The sequence below is a fragment of the Sinohyriopsis cumingii genome, unplaced genomic scaffold (assembly GCF_028554795.1).
Source record: "Sinohyriopsis cumingii isolate HCF-2022 unplaced genomic scaffold, ASM2855479v2 utg003604l, whole genome shotgun sequence".
Classification (NCBI taxonomy): domain Eukaryota; kingdom Metazoa; phylum Mollusca; class Bivalvia; order Unionida; family Unionidae; genus Sinohyriopsis; species Sinohyriopsis cumingii.
This window is the reverse complement of record NW_028316545.1, coordinates 112,894-132,713: the sequence shown is the minus strand read 5'-3', so window position 1 is coordinate 132,713 and position 19,820 is coordinate 112,894.

Genomic DNA, 19,820 nt, shown 5'->3' with positions numbered 1-19,820 from the left:
ACTCTCGGTGCATCATTTTCTTTCTTTCTTTTTCTCTCAACAATATTTTTAATAATCAAAAACGGCTAAATCTCAGACGGTTCTTCTTTTCTTGGTCTTTCTAGCTCTGTGAATGTGAAGGCTTCTGAAGGGATGTTTTCGTCGTCATTTTCTGCCTTGTCCTTGCTGTGGCGTCAGGGAAGGTGGAATGCCTGACTCGGTAGCGCAAAGGGCGGTTCGACTAAACACCCCAAGACACCCCAAGACTGTCCCAAAACAATGTCACCTACCCATTATACATTTATACAATTAAAAAAATAAAATAAAAAGTAAAAAGGTAAAAATTATAATTATGCATTGCATAATTATCGTTTAACATCAGTAGAATTTTTACCCTTGTCTGTCATCGCCAAAGGAAAGACCCCAGGACAATCCCAAGACTCTATAAAACATCACAAGACACCTAAAATAATGTTTTACATTTTAAATTCTTTATCACTTGACCAAAAAAATGTTTTAATTTAATCTCAATTACCCCCAAAATTGAAAATTACAAATACAAGAAAAGTTCAGTCCACCACAGTGGCGAAGAGTTTCGTTCGTGCATCTGATTCTAAGTACTGAATAAGAGCGTTCTGTTACATATGGATAAATGAATAATAAATGCTCTGCAAAGTAATTGAATGCTCATTTTATTTTCATTTATCCCTATATAACACCACGAGGAGGCGCTCTTTCCATGGCCCATTTTTATTGATGTTCTTCGTATTATTATTTTTTAAAATTTTTTTCTTATTTTTTTATTTTTTTTCCATCTTTTGATTTTAAGAATTTTGCATTTTGCCTGCATTTTGAGTCCACGAGAAAATTTTGGAAAAGTTCGTTTTTTTTCTTCAGACTTGCAACGCCAGACTGCATCATGAACACGGTAGATTCATTCTTCATTAGTCAGTTGATAATTTCCTGTGTCATGTAGAGAACTTCTATAATCCATAAAATGCAAGTCTGTAACGCCGTAAAGTTTGTATATTGAATCTTTAGTATGTTTAGGCTTCCGGTCAACGGAAATTTTTAAAATATTGTTGATGGACTCTGCGTTGTTATTGGTCCAAAGTTTGTTTTCTCTGTTCTGTCGATTTGGTTCAAACACAAATTTTCGAAGTCTTGGTTTTAGATTCTTGACATAGCATTGTTCGAAGCTGTCAAACTTTTCTTTTATTAATTGCTCAAGTTTTTCAGAACGGTTTTCAAACTCGATGGTTGTATTGGCGTCCATGATACCTTCGCTACCAAACAGAGACCTCATGACTGTATCGCGTTCTACCTTGTCAATTCCTACCTTGTTTTGTAGATAAAACTTAATATTGTCTTTTAGATGTTTTGTGCACAAATATCGTCTAGCAGAAGGAAACACGTGTTCGATAGCCTTGGTCAGAGCTTTCTCGTCGTCCGTGCCTAATTCCATATTCTCTGATGTTCGCATTTCTATATTTTCCACATCATTATCAAATTCTGTTGCCACGTGTTCCAGGAATGATTTGTACGTTTTATACGACGCGTCTTTGTGCAGAAGTAGAGGACCAAGAAATATAGGATGGTCATTTGTATTTTTCCTCACAACTCTCTGATTTTTGTACACCAACAATGTGACATAAAAGTTTCCAAGGCCGAATGTTCGGTCAATGCCAATCGGTTGGTTCTTTGTGTTTGTTAAGAAGTATTTCAGATCCTTTCTTTGTTCTTTTGTGTAGCAGATAATTGATGGCACTTGTAGTTTGTTGTGTATCACAGTTTGTACGTAAGGGTGTTCATTTAACATTCCCAACACATCTAAAATCTCATCAGCTACATTGGTGTTTCTTGCGCAGTTGCTCTTTTCTCTTTATCTGGCATTATACTTCTGGTTTCGTATCACTCTGAAGTCACGTGCACAATTCATGGAGTCATCTTTTTTCAAGTAACGAAATAATTTTCCCGGTTGCTGTTTGTTCAAATTGTCGTTCATTTTTTCTATTGTTTTGGGGTTTGTTCTTGTGAATGTTTGTCCACTATGCGCGTTCCCATGCGATTGTGAAGTTACTCGTTGAATTCCTTGGTATTCGAACAGCGCAACATTGCTCAAGGTTTGATCAACTTTATTTACAAAGTATGAGACCCTTTTCTTAAAATTTGGATCTCTCTTGAGAGTAGCATAGTACCGGCTTAAAACGACAATGCTATCCTCAGCAGGTTGTGGTTCGAGACGTTCCCAGTATACCTGAACTTTGCATATTTTCTTAGGGCAGTACTTTTGATTTTTGTGCTCAACATTTATCAAGTGTTCATTTTTAATCACAAATATTGATTTAACTGTGTTTCCCTTTGTAGTATCCCATACTCCACAATCGTCGTAAAATTCGCATTTTTTCTTTGATTCCAATCGAGTTAAATTCATCGAGTTATCCACTAACAGAAAACAATTAGGCTTATTACCCGGTGGCACCCCACTGTGTACATATTCTTTTTTAGTGACCAGTTTGTATGATTCTTGACCAGAGTGCCACTGTCCTGATGTTAATTGTTTCATGTTTATAGGAACTGGAAAAGAGGCAGGTTTAGCATCATTTTCAACTTTCTCATCAGTGTTGTCACCGTTTTTTTTTCAGTTGACATAACAGAGTCATCATTGGTGATTGATTGATCGCTTTGCTGATCTACAATGTAATCTTTTTCTATTGAGAAACTGTGTATTGTCTCCGATAATGTCTTTGATGATGCTGACTTCTCGGTTCTGGTAATTTTAACATCCTTCTCCATGTTGTCCGTGACTTCGAAAGGAAATTTCCGCTTATTGCTTACGACTGGTGTACTCATTTCTGGAGGCTGAAATTGTTCATTGTTTGCATGACTGCCAATATTCTTTAGAACCGGGACAAAAATGATTGGCAGTCCAGATGTTACCACGTTTTGGACCAATTTTGCTCCATAATATGGTAAGCTGTGCATTGTTTATGATATCTTCTGTAGAAAACAATTTAGTCAACACTTCATGAGTTTTGTCCAACGGACCATTCATTCTGGGATACAGAGTCTGAATTGGTAAACAAACTACTATTGATGAATATCCACCATCTGTGCAGCATGAAATGAGGGATTTCTCATAGGAGGGAGAATAAACCATTAACTGGTGGAAGTCAGATCGTGACTTGTAAGTTTCAGCATTTCGTGACATTTCAATCGATGTGCGCAACCTCAGTTCTGACGCCAAAACTTCACTACCCGTCAACGCAATTAAACAGAGTTGAAAAGGCAGTTGCCGTCGCCAGTAGATAGCGAAGGTACACCGAAAGAAGACAAACCACACTTGTTCATGATTTCTTGTGCGTTTCGATCTATTTCCACAAAATCGGACGGGATGATCTGTTTTCCATACAACTGAAAGGACTCCAGGAACTGTCACTCTCTTGTTGCTGCGAAGCATAGACTGACAACACCGTAACACGACATCTGTGCTAAGCGGCATAATCCTTCAGTGTAGTTGTTAGTTGAAGTCCCCATCTCTAACGTGAAGCAGTTGTTACATACATATGGTACTTTATCGTTTTCATAAAAGATATTCAATTTTTCTGCAGATAACTGCTCACAATTGGAATGATTCCATCGTTTGCAAGAGTCGCAAAGTATGCAGTCAGACGTACAATTTAAACGACTTGAACCGCAGGGCCAAAATGCTGCTCTTTTTGTAGCGATAATATTGCGGTTTTTCGAAGCCATTTTAGATTTCGAATTCTAGATTGAACTGATAAATATTTTAGTATATGAACCGACAGGCAGATCAGATATGAACTGCAATAAAATTAATGACGTTTATATACACACCAGGTAAAGACATGTTTATAATGAATGTATCTGAGCTAAGTAAGCACTTTTACGCGCAAGCAAAACAAACAAAAGAAACACCTTTTATACTTATTAATTAATTGTGCGGCTCATTAATCAAGCGGATTAATGCCAGGATATCGTCCATTATGTCCCATTACGGCATCCTTTTTAGTTCCCCTTAATACATTAATTGGCTTAAACTCCCCAAGCGAGTATTCAATAACACTGTAGCCATTAAGAAGATTAAATTCACGAGCCTTACAATTTGCCAAACAAATCACCTTTGATTTGCTATACATCTTTAATTTTGGTACTGATTAATGTAGTCAAAGAAAGGCACACCTTTTGGTTCTCCTTTAATTAGTTATTTAATTGGCATAGGTTTTGTTAACACAATAAAATAATTAAAAGATTATAAATGTAGCGCCCTTCGGATCTAATTATTAAGCGGACCACTGTTTGTCAGAGAAAAATATTTTTTTGAAACAAAAATTTGTAACCGATTTTTTTTTTTTTAATTGTATAAATGTATACTGGTTAGGTGAGAGTGTTTAGGGAGAGTCTTGGTGGTAGTCTCGGGGTGTCTTGGGGTCTTTCCGTTGACCATGAGCGACAAAAGAAAAACTCTACTGATGATATTCTATTTTTATACAATGCATAGTTATACTGATTACATTTTTATTTTATTTTTTTAATTGTATAAATGTATACTGGTTAGGTGATAGTGTTTAGGGAGAGTCTTGGGGTGTCTTTGGGTGTCTTGGGGTGATTAGTCGCTCCCGCGCAAAGGGCATTTATAGGAGTTTTTTGTCGGCCCAAAATGTCTTTGCCGGTTTGAAACAAGACATTTTTGCCCACTCTCAAGAAAGCTTCTTTGGGCTTTTGTTTGTCGATGATAATATTTTGGAGAAATATTTTGCCTTGCGTCAGTGCAGCATCTTTCAAAGCGTGCAATCCTCGTGTTACCATCGGTTTCAAAACCGGAGCTACCGAACGAAATTCCAGTTTTAAAATAACTCCTAAACCACGTCCTCGCTGTCCAGCGACTCATCGGTACACTGGATACATGACTTACAAGTCGTTAGACAATCGTTTTCGAAAATGGAGATTCACCGTGACTTTCCCTTTTGGAGAATAGAATAGTTTGTCCCTGATTTCTTTTTATAGCAATGTTGACAGTGTCGAAATACGACTTACTGACAGGCAAATAATGAGGATGTACAAATTCGCGGTCAACGTGATAGATGTTTCCACCATCCTCGTCAGTGGTCGTGCCAGAATACACTTTGAAAGGAATGACAAGCAGTAACGTTACGGAGGTGTGTCCCACTACATTGTACTCCACCACATTGGAATACACAAATATCATATTGAGTCCTACGTTCAGTTCTACCGGGGATCCAAACGCCATGTAAAAATCCATATTGTTGTTGATCTTCGGGCTCAAATTCTCTGTTACCATCTGTGGATGTCCACCCAAAATTTCAAACAAACTCCGATTAAACCTGATGGACAACGTTTCGGTATCCTGAAATCTCATCATTAGGAGACGAGCCAATTTATGGTACTCAATCTTAACACTTTTTTGACTCTGTTCAGGGCTTTGCCAAACGCTGCCTCGAACCTGTCACCAGTTGTGTCCACCAAATGTTGACAGCTAAAATAATAGCCTGACGGAATTAACAACGTTTGGATGGTTGATTTTGGATTGGTTGTTGGCTTTGTGTCACCTGAAAACCCGATTTTAGTCAGCAATTTTCTTGCAATTGGACATTCAGAATTTCGTGCTGGAAAGTGTTCTGATTTTCAGTGATGTTTTTGATTTGTGTAGGGTAAATCATTTCGACCGAAGCCACTTCCCAATTGGTTTCTTAATCCACTTGGAAGGCCTGAGGTAATTTTGGCCGTGAAACAGCACAGTGTTATTGGGAAACACCTCCATGGAACTGTCACTGGGTAACATTAAGTAAAATTGGTTGTTGTTGTTCATAATTCCAGAGTTTTACTGCTGTCCGAGGGGTCACTCGAAGTCAGAGGAGTGTCTATAAGAGGATTAATTTGTTGTTGTTGGGGTGGTGATTGATATTGGACGCAAGGCTCCCGTTGTTCCCATTCGAGGAGTATTTCAGGGAAGGATCGGGAAGAAGGTAACCGATGCAACTGCTCAATAAAATGGTCCACGATTGTTTGTCTCCTTGTTGCAAACTCAAATTGGCAATGGCAGTACCGATGACACAATACACCACATATTGGCAGAAAAAGACGATTTGCATTTCAGGCAGACGTTTTCCACACCACACCAACAAGGTTTGTTGTTGTAGATCTTGCAGAGAAGAACTCGATGAAGGAGTAGACACTGCGATGGTAGCGGTAGCTGAGGCTGTGTTGAAGGGCATGATGGTCACTTCTTTTTGTACTCGAAGCGTCGATCCAAGAATCAAAACTGGGGCGAAATCCTTTCCAACGCACTTTCACTTCTTTGACACGGCGTTTTCCCAGTTTACGTGTTCTTCGTTCGAGAATGCTTTCGATAACGTACACTTATTTTTCTTTTTCAGTCACGCGTTGTAAGTCCGGCAAGTAAAACGTTCCTTTTACCACTTCCCTGTTCATGTCTTCCAACTTGGTTTTGCCAATGTGCACACAATCTCCTGCTGCCAACACTCCACCTTTCTCGGGGACAGACACCGTCGGGGACGTACCAAACAGGCGCTCAAAAGCGGTCACGTCGTTGTCGGGGGTCACTTCCTGGGGGGCACGTGCGATGCTCGGATGGTAAGGTTGGTTGGTTGTACGCTTGAACCAAGTGCGGTAAGACGTCGATGTACTTGGGAACGTGTTAATATGTAAAATGTTTCCTCTTGCGTTCTTTTAAAGTACGTTGAAAACGTTCCACAATGCATGCTTTGGTTTCGGGATTATCGGTGGTGAAAAAATGAATGTCACATTTCTATAATTCTTTTTGGAAAGCTTAGCTCAGAAATTAGGTGTATTTGTCGGTTTGCCATCGAAGAGGGTGACAACCGCTTTGTTTCAACACCAGTTTGAGGGCTCACACTAAATCATTGCTCGATTTGGAGGTCAATGGCACGACCCAGGCAAATTTGGAAAAGACGCTTATAACACAAAACAAATATTTGTAGCCACGATTGTAGTTGGCCAAATAAGAGACATCGGCTAAATCGGCTTACCGTTGATAATCGATGCCCTCCACTTGGGTGCGACTTCAGGAAAATTTCGTCGAAATAGTTTGTACTAAGTGTACGAGTGTACATGACACTTGAGTGAAACGGAGACTTTTCAGACGGGTTTTGTCAGCACGATACAATTTATGAACTCCTCCGTAACCTGCAGGATGGGATGGATTGTAATAAATGCTGGCTAACACCTACATTTTTAATAAGTCACCCACTCTTTGATGATGCTACTTTGGATGGGGCGAAATGGTGGTTTGGACATGGCATTACGTGTCCGATTTTCCACGGAGTAGAAGTTGAGGGTAGTGGTGGTGGCGGTGGGTGATAATGGGATGCCTTTGGTCTTCTTTTCTTTTTCGCTTCTGGTTTCCCTTCTTTTTGATTTCTGTCTAGGGAGGAGTGGACATCATCTTTTTAACCCAAACTTTAAGTTCTTCTTGTTGGGGAGTGGGGGAAGGGTTCAACAAGGACTCTGCAATCTTACTAGGAATGGGAGCTGCTGACGGTGTTTGAAAGACTTTTCTCGTACCTCTTCTTCCTCAGGCATTCGTGGGGCTGCCTCCAGTGTGCGTGCTGGTGGTGATGATATTTTTATCAAGGTCTTAAAACCTTTAAGAGTTTGCAGCGCTGTTTCGTCTAAAGCTTATTGGTGAACGAGTTGCAGTTGTTGCAATAGTTGACCGTACTTTTGCGATTTTTGTTTTGTTTTGGACAAATCGTTGCGATCCATCAACGACTGCAATTTTGTTGTAACTGAGACATCTCGGTCAAATGAGGATTGGGAGGCAAATACGGGGTCCGTTTATCTTGCAAACGATGGTATTCCATCCATCGTGTGTAAGGCACTAAAGCCAGTTTTTGTCCTTCCATTCGATTTCAATGGTCACGTCTGAGATCTTTAGATTCCAGGGGTCAATCTTTATTTTCCTGGAAGCATGGATAAAACACTTCCCAAGAGCTCCACGGTGTGTCCTACTATTCCTTTGACAAGATTTCCTAAGAGGTGTAAAAATCCTCCGTGTTGGAAAACGTCTTTTTCTTGCAACGGATGCATATTAACTTTTGAACCATTTGGCGAAGAACGTGACGATGTTTGGCTAAGCATTTTTTATGGTGTTTAGACAAAGGTATCGTGCCTATCAAGACATTCAAACAACATTCGCACAATGTATCATTGATGTATTTGGAGGCTGTTTGAATGAGGTTTTTTTTTCTAATGGGTTGAGAAGCTTTGGACAGGAGGGACAACATGTCTCCATGTTTGACTAACCGAGGAGGAAGTCCTTTCCTTTTCTTTCCTTTGGGGAGTGAAGAAGGATGTTCTCGGGGGAAGAAGACATCTTTGTCGGTTCCGAGGCACACACCAAACAATACATTGACGTCGATGACTTGGAACACGCCCTTTTATCTTTCATTGACTATCGCTTCGTCAAGAAGGTGACGATATGTTTGCCGAAATCGCCAAAGTATCCTCACCTTCGGTTGCTCCTCTTTTTCTTTGTGGGTTGACGTCGAGGTTTTAGCAACGGACTAAATCGGGACAGTTCTTGATTGGACAAATCCAATAAATTCTGTAACATGCCTGATCGCTCTTGGACTTTGATTTTGGGAGCAGTTACTTTGTGATCAGCTGAAACTGCGGCTAAAGAGGAAGGTGTCACCTATTGTGGAGAAGTTCTTGGAGATGCGGGTTTCCATTTCTTTTACCAAATGAGGAAGAACGGGTGTCAAAATGGGTTTGGCAGACGTCACCAGCAACGGAGAAGTGGAAGAACCTGAGGCTACTGGAGACGCGTTCACCCTCGCAGCATGTCGTGGTTTGCGAATGTAAGATTGCGTCCTGGCCGAAGTGCCTCTCTTTCGGGTAGAATATGTTTCTGGGGACTTTTCGTTTTCTAGCGAATTTTGTTTTTCCTTTTGTGCGGGCTTTTCTTTTCTGGGGCTGTGACCTGGTCTTGACACCGTTGCTTTTTTCTTTTGGGTTCATTTGTCTTTTTTAGAATGTTTTTTTTCTTGGGGAGGACTTTTGGGGTATTAGGATCCCATTTTAAGAGGGAGGGAATTATGAGAACTCCTAGAGAATGGTTACCTCCAGGTTTCAAAATGATTTGCTTTTTAGTTTGAGTATCGATGCGAGGGTCGCCAAATGCGTCTAGGCTACTTCGTTTCTCTCAAACAAGCGTTTGGTTTGATGAGGAATGTGAATGTTGCCTTGTAGTAATTGACGTGCTGTCACCGTAAACCATCGTAAGATTTCTTTGAGACTGGCTTCTTAGACACGAGCACATATTTATGATTTTTTTCCCGACTGATGCCGTACATGGCACGAATAAAATTGACGGGAAGACTTAAGGGACGCCATGTTGACGCTGTATGAGACCGGCCCAAAGTGTCCGAGTTTTTTTTTATTTTATTTTTTTTAAGTCGACGACGGGGACGTGTACACGACAGGGCCTTCATATTGGCACCATTAGTGGAACAAATGGGTACGAAATCGCAAATAATCGGGGTGGGTGGGTTTTAAATCCACGAGTAAATAGGCGTGTGGGGTTTGAGTGGCATGGTTGTACGCACGAGTCAGCCAAGGCGTTCCTATCTGTTTGGCTAAGACTTGCATTTGCGATTTATCTCTAGAGCTTTTAAACAAGACCACATAATGAGCATTGAGACTAATGGTGCTATGGGCTTTACTTTGTTGAAACAAATTTGGGGTGATATAAATGACATAATTACGATGATACAATTTGCGCGTAAACCACAAATTATTTTCGTCTTCGTCTTCTCCTAACTTGTCGAAAATAACCAGATGGGTTTTACTGTGGTCAGACAAGATCCCGTCGTCTTCACCAGAAATGCTTTCCACAAACAAGATGGAATCGCCTTGACTTTCTTGCAAGAGGCTGTACGCAGATTGCCACTCTTTGTAACACCACACGATCCAACGTTTGACAAATTCGGTTTTGTCTGAACCGCTGGGTCCGGCAATTGACATGCTAAAGGGATGGCGAAGATACAAGGCTTCCCAACTGGCACGATCTAAGTGTTCGTTGATGACTTTGAAAGTTGAGGAAGAGGAAGCAGAGACCAGAGAGGCTGCCATAGGTTTGACACGCACATGGTAGGACTAGTGGTAGTAGTAGTCATAGCAAAGTTCCCATGATGTAATGCTGAAGTCGTTACAGCAAGGTTCCCATAATGCTTTAATGCATCGCTGAAGTCACAGCGTACGGCATCACTCTCATCGCAATGTACAGCATCGCACTCCACTTGAGAATCGCCGAACTTGAATGATGCCTGTTTAAAAGTATTCATCTTTCTCACTTGGTCCTTGTAGTTGCAATCAACTATCGGTCTTGGATATTGTCCCTTTTTATATGCTGACCAATATCGACGTGTCCGTATGGCAAAGTGAAGTGGTTGGGAAGTGGCACTCGCTTCTGGTACACGATTTGATACACTTTTTGCAAAGGTCGACTGACGATTTGGTGTCTGGGTAAACGTACATTCTTGTGCAGTTCGTAGGTGTTCACTTCAAAGTTTTCATCCCGTCCAGACTGCAAAGCTTCTTTCAGCACACCAAAGTTCACCACTCGACTGGTGCGAAAATTGAGAGTCAATCCTTTCACTTTGTACTCCGTGTGCACTTCTCCTTGATTGTCCCGGTATTCGTAGCCGTATTTGTTAGGACCGCCACTAGCAAAACTTAGAATCTTTTCGTCGGGGTGCTCGTCCGTCCAGTCTACTAAACGGTCTCCTTCGATTTAGGGTAACAGTGACCCAGGAGATCGATATAGATTCAACTGTCCGTGTCAAAGTACAGGACGCGATCTCCTAACAGTTCTAAAACTTCGTGCAATTTCAAGCGACCATTGGCTGTCACGTAAGCCGCAATGATGACATTTCCTAATTCGTCGGCTTCTACCAAGTCCAGTTCTTCATCGGAATTGACTAAGACCAAGTCCTCACAAACGATGTTCACGTGTTTCATGTATTTTCTTTTGTCGTGAATCATCTGGAAGTAGCGGGAAGGTTCTGTCAAATACTCTGTCTTGGGTGATCTCGGTCGTTGTGCCATCGTACCCCACAAGCAATTTAACATCACTTTGGCAAACGATCGCCTTCCTTCGTTTTTCTCGATGTGGTCTAAAGTGATGCCTTCCTGCTCCCAATATTTCTCTATGAATTTATTTTGGTCTTCGGGAGTGTGCCACCAGGAAGGATTGCCATTGGCTTCTTGTCTCAGTTTCATAAAGGAATCCACGTAAACTGCGAAAATGCCTTTCTGAGTCTGGTCACACTTTTGATTATTTTTCTGTTTCGGGAAAGTGGTAAATTTCGTACACTTCTAACAGTTGGTATCCCAGGTCGAGAGCTTTAAAGAATTCCACACTAACTCACATTCCCGTCAAGGTACGTTCTTCCTGGGTGTTATGACATGGTCGGTCTTGGTTGCACATTTACAACACTTGGTATCCTTGCTGTTGTAACTTCAAGCGCGGCTGACAAGTGGCCTCATACAAGTCGTCCATGGTACGTTGTAAAAATTCATTTTTAGTGTCACGTTGAGGGTAGAAAAGGGGACGTTCGTGAAATAATCATCCCTTAACCTCGTGCACGATCTTGGGGTTTTCTAAGTCCCATCCATCTACTGACTACGTTCTGATGGTCTTTTCGCCTCCTCCGTTTCGGGCATATTGAATCTATTTATCTACCTTCTTGCAGCAGTAATGTAACCAGCGTAGGCATTCGGCTCAAAGGCATGGCCAAGAAACTCATCGAATCTGTAAACTGCACTTGACTCACTTGCATGGAAATGATTTTGGCTCCGTTCAAAGTCACTTTAGGACGTGCGCTACTTTGTTCCGTATAGTATCTCAAAAGAAATCTTGAGAAAGTAACGTTCGATGTCCTCTTGGCTCAAAGTTTCGTCGATGGTGTTTAAGATCCATTGGGCGAAATTGGCTAGCGTGTTTGGCCCCTGAAAGATTTTTTCACGTCCTCCAGGAATCTTGCTGCAGTGAGGCCAATGACTAAAGAAAGGCTCTAGGATACTTTTCTCGCACGCCCGATGAGCCACACAGAAGTTAAGAATGTGGCTAGTCTCTAACATGTATTCCAAATAAAATAGACGAAATTGCCTTTCTTTTGGTCATCTTCCTCTTCTTGTTTGGAATGGTATTTTTGAGTGTAGCATTCGTGTTTTAAGTCCACGATTTGGTGACAAATGTGACATTGTTTCTTTCCTCGACAAACGTGTGTCTTGGCACTATTGCTACGTATGCCTTGTCCACAAGTAAGGCACAATCCCATGAGTTGACAAGCACTTTTTTGCTGGGAATCTTGCGTCTTCAGATGTTATTGGTAACAGGTTGGACTGACAAAAGTGCGCTGACAAGCTGGGCAATGCACTCGTTCTTGTCCTTCGTCAAGACAGGGTTGAGAGGCCAAACATCCCTCACATCTGGATCCACAATGCTTGTGTTGCTCTCGATTGTTGTAGCCATAGTCACATTTCTGAGTAATAACCGTATCCCAGAAATGCTGAGATACTGGTGATAGTATCGAAATGTCCATCGTGATAATATACGTGAATGTATTTTCCGTCTTTGAAAATTTTGCCTCGAAACAACAAATGTTCACGCACTTCTTCAGGGTGCACATTCAAGGTGTAACATGGAGCAAAGACGTCTTGCAATTTTTGCATTTCAGGAATGACACAGGGTGTGTCTTTGGATAGCTCTGTCTGCTGTAACAGGAGTTCTGCTTCTCTTTGTTGTTTGGTTCGATTCGATCGTCGAATGATCTCCAAGTCGCTTTTCTATTCTACCGTATCGTTCTTGTCGGCATTCGTTCATCCCATGACGATGGCACGGACTAAACACATGTGGTCATGAGTGTTGTTAATTTGAATGAGGCTACGCTTAATGCTACGAAGTTTGTCCACCAATAACACCTTTTTGCGTCCTGTCTCTTGGGGAAGAGACCTGTGTGGGTCATGAACAGTGTCGCTTTTACGTCGGTGATGTGAAACTTGTCGTTGGATTGTTGCACGTGTTGAATCTTGTCGATGACTTTGGAAGATGTAAGCTCGACCCAAACGGGAAACTTCAAACTGTCGTGATGAATGTAAAGTCTCAAGCGATCGTTGAGGAGATATATGACGTTTCTGCCTCTTACTGTCTTCTTCTTTCTGCACGAAATGATGCGATCGTTTCATCTTGACGGCAAAAAGTCAAATGGTTACATTTTATACGCTATGGGCCATATATCCATGTCAGAATAGTGTCTTCCCTATATAAAGGGTCAGTGTCTTCCCTCCAAGTATTCATTTCACTCTCAAACCGAGCAAGAACAATGGAAGACCCCACACAGCTCGAATTTCTGATCAGAGTTTTGCGAGGTGTGATACGAAAGTATTCTTCAGACAAGCCGACGGACTAATCCCCCCTATTTCGAGATAAAAGTCAAGATACTTGCTATATGTGGAAGAAGAAAGGGCATTGGGCTACACAGTGTCCAGACCGTCAAAAAAGCAAGACAGATGCCAGAAGAGACAAAAGTCAAGATACCTGTTATCATTGTCAAGATTAAGGACATTGGTCTTTAGAATGCCCTAAAACAAACAGAAGCAAGAGGACAAGAGGGGTTCAGAACAGGAAGAAAAGGAACCCTCCCAAAAGGAAGAACTCAGACATGTCCAGAAAGAGAAAAAAGAGAAGAAAAGGAGAGGAGGAGGAAAAACCTGCGAAAGTAACGAAATTAAAAAACAAATAACAGAGACAGTGAACAAGCACACAGTAGAAGTCTATACACTTTTTAAAGTGTTGTGTTGTGAACTGGACTGTAAAACTTGTACCAGAATAGACCAGACATAAAATGTAAGCTTTGACTATTTAGAATAAGGACATACACTCACGCATTCACACACGTACATCATGGACAGAAAAGAGATTTTGAGTTTTAATTGATTTTGGTGAAATGAATACTAGCTCTTTTCGAGAGAAGTGGGTGGCGCTGAAAAGGACCGTTGGGTGTTTGTTTGTTTTTTTAAATAAGAAACTCCGGAACTTGGACGTAATCTGCTTTAACTGCCTTAAGCCTTTGCCACGGCCAAAGTCTACTTCTAGACCTGCTCCTGTCGATGATTTGATAGAAATCGCTAAGGGTGGCTATCTAAGGCGTAATACCAGGGTTGGGCTGTTTGGCTTAGGAAGGTCTTTTTCTCTTTGGTCGTATCAAAGAAGCCTGATTCATTTGTTTCAGACTCCTTAACTCTGATAAAATATCTAATAATACCGTCACCGTTTGATTTTCACTGTCCTCCTTCTCTCTTAGATCTTGTTTATTCTCTGCTGCTGCTTCTTATTCCTGTCGTTTCCTTCTTGCCTCTTCTTCTCGTTGTTTCTGTTGAAGGATAAAAGCTTGTTCTGCTTCTTTCTGCTGCTGTAAAAATGTCTCCAATTTTTCTTTATGTCTCTGTTTAAAATCCTCGACGTTTGGCAAGGAAGGAGAAGGCTGCAAAGGTACTGGAACAGGAACGAATGCTTGCGAAGAAGAAAGAAAATTGACTAAATCCAAATAATTTTCGGTCTCTTCTGGAAGTAAGGCTGTGTTGACTTTGGTAGCCGCTGATATACCATCGCTTCTCGCCTCCACAGCCTGTGTACCCCATTTAATCGTCTTCTTAGTTTCCGTCATGTTTGAAAACTTTGCCACATTGATTCACTGCGCACAGACGTTAGTGGATCAATATAAGGAACGTGACGTCACAGGCAGCTCTTTTTGGATTGAAAGACAGTCTCCGAACTGTGACTGAATTTTGTATCGCATATTGATATTGGTAAAAAAACTCAATCCGTTTCGATCCGTTCTTCCACTATAAATAAACGCAGTTCATTTCATTCCCTTCACCTGTTCTCGTCACAAGATATGGACTAACGTTGAATCATCTACCCTCATATCGTCGATGCTGTTCCGTACGGACTTGCGATACGAGCGTTTGGAAAAGAATTTCTGTGGAGAGACACGGCTGTATGAAGCGAGTCCTCATCTACGGGCCAGAAGTCAGAAGAAGTTTGAGGAAGAGAAGAAGACCTACGCGATGCCCTCTGTGTGAACGTAATGATGTTAACATAAAAACTAAAGGCACTTTTCAATGCCACTCCATTGCCTCCAAAAGATTTGCTGTCTTGCCTAAAACATTTTTTTTAGTGTTGTACATGTGTTTTCCATGTATTTACCTAAGATAGCACCTATTCAATTCAGGTCAGCCACTTGCTACATTGTTGCCAATAGCTGGTACCGTGACGTCACCCACCTGTTCCATTCCTATTCTTCTTATACAGTCCCAATACATTTTTTGTCCCTCTGTAGTCCCACCCATGTTAAATTCCCCTTGTCACTATACGTTCCCAGGGTGATCTGAAAAGTCTTGTCCCTATGCGTTCCCATGGTGTTTTTCCTTAATTGTTCTCATTTGCCCTACGGTATCCCCATGAACTACTCATGAACTACCTAATAATAGTTTTTGTTCCTGATTGGAAACAAGGACCTATTATATTAAAAACAATGTTTGATATAAAAATAATATCTGTCACGGTTCGAATGAAAATCTCATGTCTCTCCACCCCCATTAAATAGTGGGTCTTTAATGAGTTATTCCACATTGGATTCATAACACAACATCAACCTAGCTATTGTCAGTCAGTTAAGTAATCTGTGCAATGGTGTTTGAGCTCTGACCGACTCTTGATCTTGCGTTTTAATCACCTAGAAGACAGTCTACTTTATAAAAAAAACAACGGTCCGAAAATGTTTTTCATGAGCGTTTGGCACGAATGCAGGTTTAGGACACTGATCATGGTGATTTTTACCTCTCTTTCTCGTAACTAAGCTGACTGAAAATCATATTTTTCAAAATATGACCGTGTCGGGAGTGGGGTAGGGGATGGGGGTGTGGGAACTCGAGTTTCTCACGTGACACATTCTGTTATATCAGATAGTTTTAAAATTATATCAGAGAGTTTTCAAATTTAGGACATTTGTCAGGAGGATTATATACTCTTCGTTGAAGTCCAAATGTGTGCTGTATATTAGGGAAAAGTTTCAGAATGAAAATGAAACATAATGGTTCCCAATTTGTTTTCTCTGAGCATTCTGGCAGTTTAAATATACAAATTGTGTTAAATTTTCTATTTCCTTGTGAAAAGTAACCAAATATAAACATCTTAACTCACATGTCTATCCACATTGCTATTTTCAACATTTACTTTTAAAAAGTTGGTCAGTTTCAATCAAGCATGACCAAAAATGTTCCTCTTATCATGCTTTACCAAACGTGACGGTTGGTTCCTCTAGTAACGGTGTTGTTTCCTCAGCAACAAAAATCTATATCTGCATGGTTCCCTTATCAACAATATTTCCGTTTTAGCGGCTAAACGACTTAATTAAAACTTGGTAGGAATATTTCTTGTGACGTCATTAATAAAAACATTGATAGTTTTAAAGCTACATATGGTCTTAACAAATTTTGTTTGCCTTTCAGGGATTTATCCCATTTCATTTAGAATTTTTTTTCCTAACAATAAAGACAAATTACTTTGAAATCGGATGTCAAACAACTAGTGGAAAAAGATAAGAGATAAGCATGGGTATGGGGTTAAAATATATGCGAAAATTTTTAAAATAACAAGAAACTAAAAATTACAATGATTCAGATTTTCTGTTATTCATAGAATTTAAGAAATTAATTATTTTTTGTATCAAATAAAATTGTCTTTTACTGATAAATAAACTTTTTGTAAGACTTTCTCTTAAACAATACTTCATTTGTTTTGGAAATGTAATATGATTCTGCCAAATGGCTGGAAATTAGACTGAGATGGATTTCTTTCAACCCTTGGTACCTGGCTTATTGACGCCTTTGACATTTAGACCAATCTTCGGAACGTGAGTGATAATAGATCTGCTTGGGCCTCTTGTGTTTATTACGCTGGTTCCTAAGATTAAGGACATCATTCACTCCTCTAATTAGTAGTTGGAGGTCTAGAATAAAATAAAATAAAACAAAACTAAAGAGCAAACAAAAAGAAAATCTGATACCCGAGGCCACTTCTGACATACGGGTTATCTTGTTTCTTGCTTTTAAACTTATCAGTCCTTCGGTACTTCCCGGTGTAAGGAGTTCGGAAGTCGTCTGCTACTACGGCACATCTATGTGTACGGAAGTTACATGAATAACTGATGCCTTTTTCCTGTGTACGGATGTAGTCTGATTCAGTAAGAGAAGTGTCCGGAGTTATGAAATCACCAGCTTCCAATAAGGTGAGATATCAGAGGGAATGATATTCAATACTCTGGCGTAGAGAAGTCACCAAACCAAATAGAAAGCTTCACTTTCCCGACGTAAGAAGAGTGCGGTTTTCATCTTGCGCTAGTAGATCTCGAATTGAAAATAAGATCTCGTTCGTCTGAGTCGAGTTGTGCGAATAAAGACTCACGTAAAGGTCATACCATGCGACCAGTCATTTCCCTATGCTCAGTCACCAGGCACTTCATAGTGAATTAAATAACGTGGAAGCAACGATATGTGACTTGTGACAGTTATAGAAGGTCTGTCATTGATCACAGAATAATGGGCTCTGGTCCCCAGCCACTGGCCCTTGGACACTGGTTACCAGACGATGTCCAAGGCGAAATTACTAATGTCTGTTACCGCACGGACTACCAGATATTTGATGAGGATAACCAAGCAGCGATCGGCGATCACTTGACATGGTGCATGGTGTTCATTGTTCGGTCTTGGTCTTGGGTCCACTTTCCCGACGTAAGAAGAGTGCCGTGGACCTGGGTTCGAATCTCCGTGGAGTACGAATTAAAAATTATCTAACCTGTTTGATAGTATTATTTGTTTTAACTATTAATTCTGCCTACTATTATCAAACATTCTTCTATAGAACCCAGGGATCAAACTAAGATGTGCAATTTACGTTATCCCCTTGATCAGTTTCTACGCCAGCATGGGTTACGTAATAAGGTCACATACTCTTTTGGGGTGGGACAAAGTTTGGTAGCGCGGGTATATTGTGTTATAATTATCCTAATAATTCTAGTTCAGCTTTCTTTTTTAAAGTTAATATAAAAGTTTTACGAAGAGTTTTGCTTCGTAAACTCTAAGGTAATCCGTTTCTCAATTCCGAGAGAGAGAGAGAGAGAGAGAGAAGAAAGGAAGGAAGTTCAAGTCATTTGATGTAGTGTCACTCGATGATGAAGACGTGACTACATTCTTGGGGAATTGAAGGTACTCGGGATCGAACTGCAAAAGACAGAACCTGCTTGAGCTTCTGGCCCGCAAAACTTTATTGAAATACTCAACATATAAACTTACATTTCAATATCAAACTACAACAAGCTCAATTTACGGATATAAAAAATACATGTAAAACTACGATATTCTTTCACTTACCAACATCATACTTGTATAATATCTGCCGTTTAGAATGTAATACAGATAATTAAATATCGAATAAATTCACGATAGCAAAAGAATCTAAAATTCAATATTTCAGACTAATACCGTAATTGAAATATATTTTTCTGAATTTATTCTAAAATGTCAATATATTAAACTCTATTATTTAAGAGTATTTTATTTCTAAATTAACTATTACTGAGTATGAAGTTGGTAGCGAACGTTGCTTTTACTATAATCAATAATATAATTATAAGTAAATATGAGTTCTTCAAACAATTAAACTTTCCGATACATTATATTAAAGAATAGCAAAGAAATATTAAAAGTATCTAATGTTTAAACATACTGATGTTAAGTTAGCATCTTAACACTAAAAATTCTTATAACACTAAAAATTCTTATGACACTAAAAATTCTTATAACACTAAAAAGTCTTATACTATGAAAAACTGTACATAGACGGTTATCTTACCTGCAAAAGACAGAGCCTGCTTGAGCTTCTGGCCCGCAAAACTGATGTCGACCCGCGGCTGGGCTTAATATACCCGCTTTCTTAAGACAACGCCAAATATGGCGTGTTCTTTAGCTCTTGCGTTTGGCCAGAATCTCAAAGCGAGGTTTCGTAGTCTCTTACAGATTATTGTCTAGGTCTATGTACATTATTACGTAAGTACTCCTGCAAGATCAGCACATTTGCCCTCCATAAGAATTTTTGGAATCTGTCTAGTTCGCTATTTTTATAACCTGATGAATGTACTCTCTTTCTGCTGAGTCTGAGATACAAGTAATGTTTTGTATAAGACGGTTCGTACTTGATCATAATAGCGTAATCATTATTGAATAGTAGTATATAATTGTAACACGAATAAATGGATTAAATCTCAATATATTTTAGTAGAGGATTACTTTCAGTATGATTTATCAATTTACTTCTAATACAATTTAATCAAACTTACTCTTAACACAATTTAGAGGAATTTTCAATCTTGTTACTTGTACTGAAAAATTCTGTCCTAATAAAAGCATACTACTCTCAAGATTAAAGATTTTAACCTGTGTGGTATCGACCCTTAAAAAACACCTGAAAATGCCTGATGTCAGTAAACACTTTCCATAGCCTATAAATAGGACCAATGCAGTTGATGGGAAGCAATATCAGAATAGCTATCTCCTCTAGACCCTCGATAAGAGAAGGACACAAGTCAAAGGTTTTCTAAATGTAAACATTTCACTCCGCCAATCTGACTTGTATAGTTAACTCTTCTACCTTTGCAATAATATAGTACAACGTAAAATAGAAGAGGCCCTGA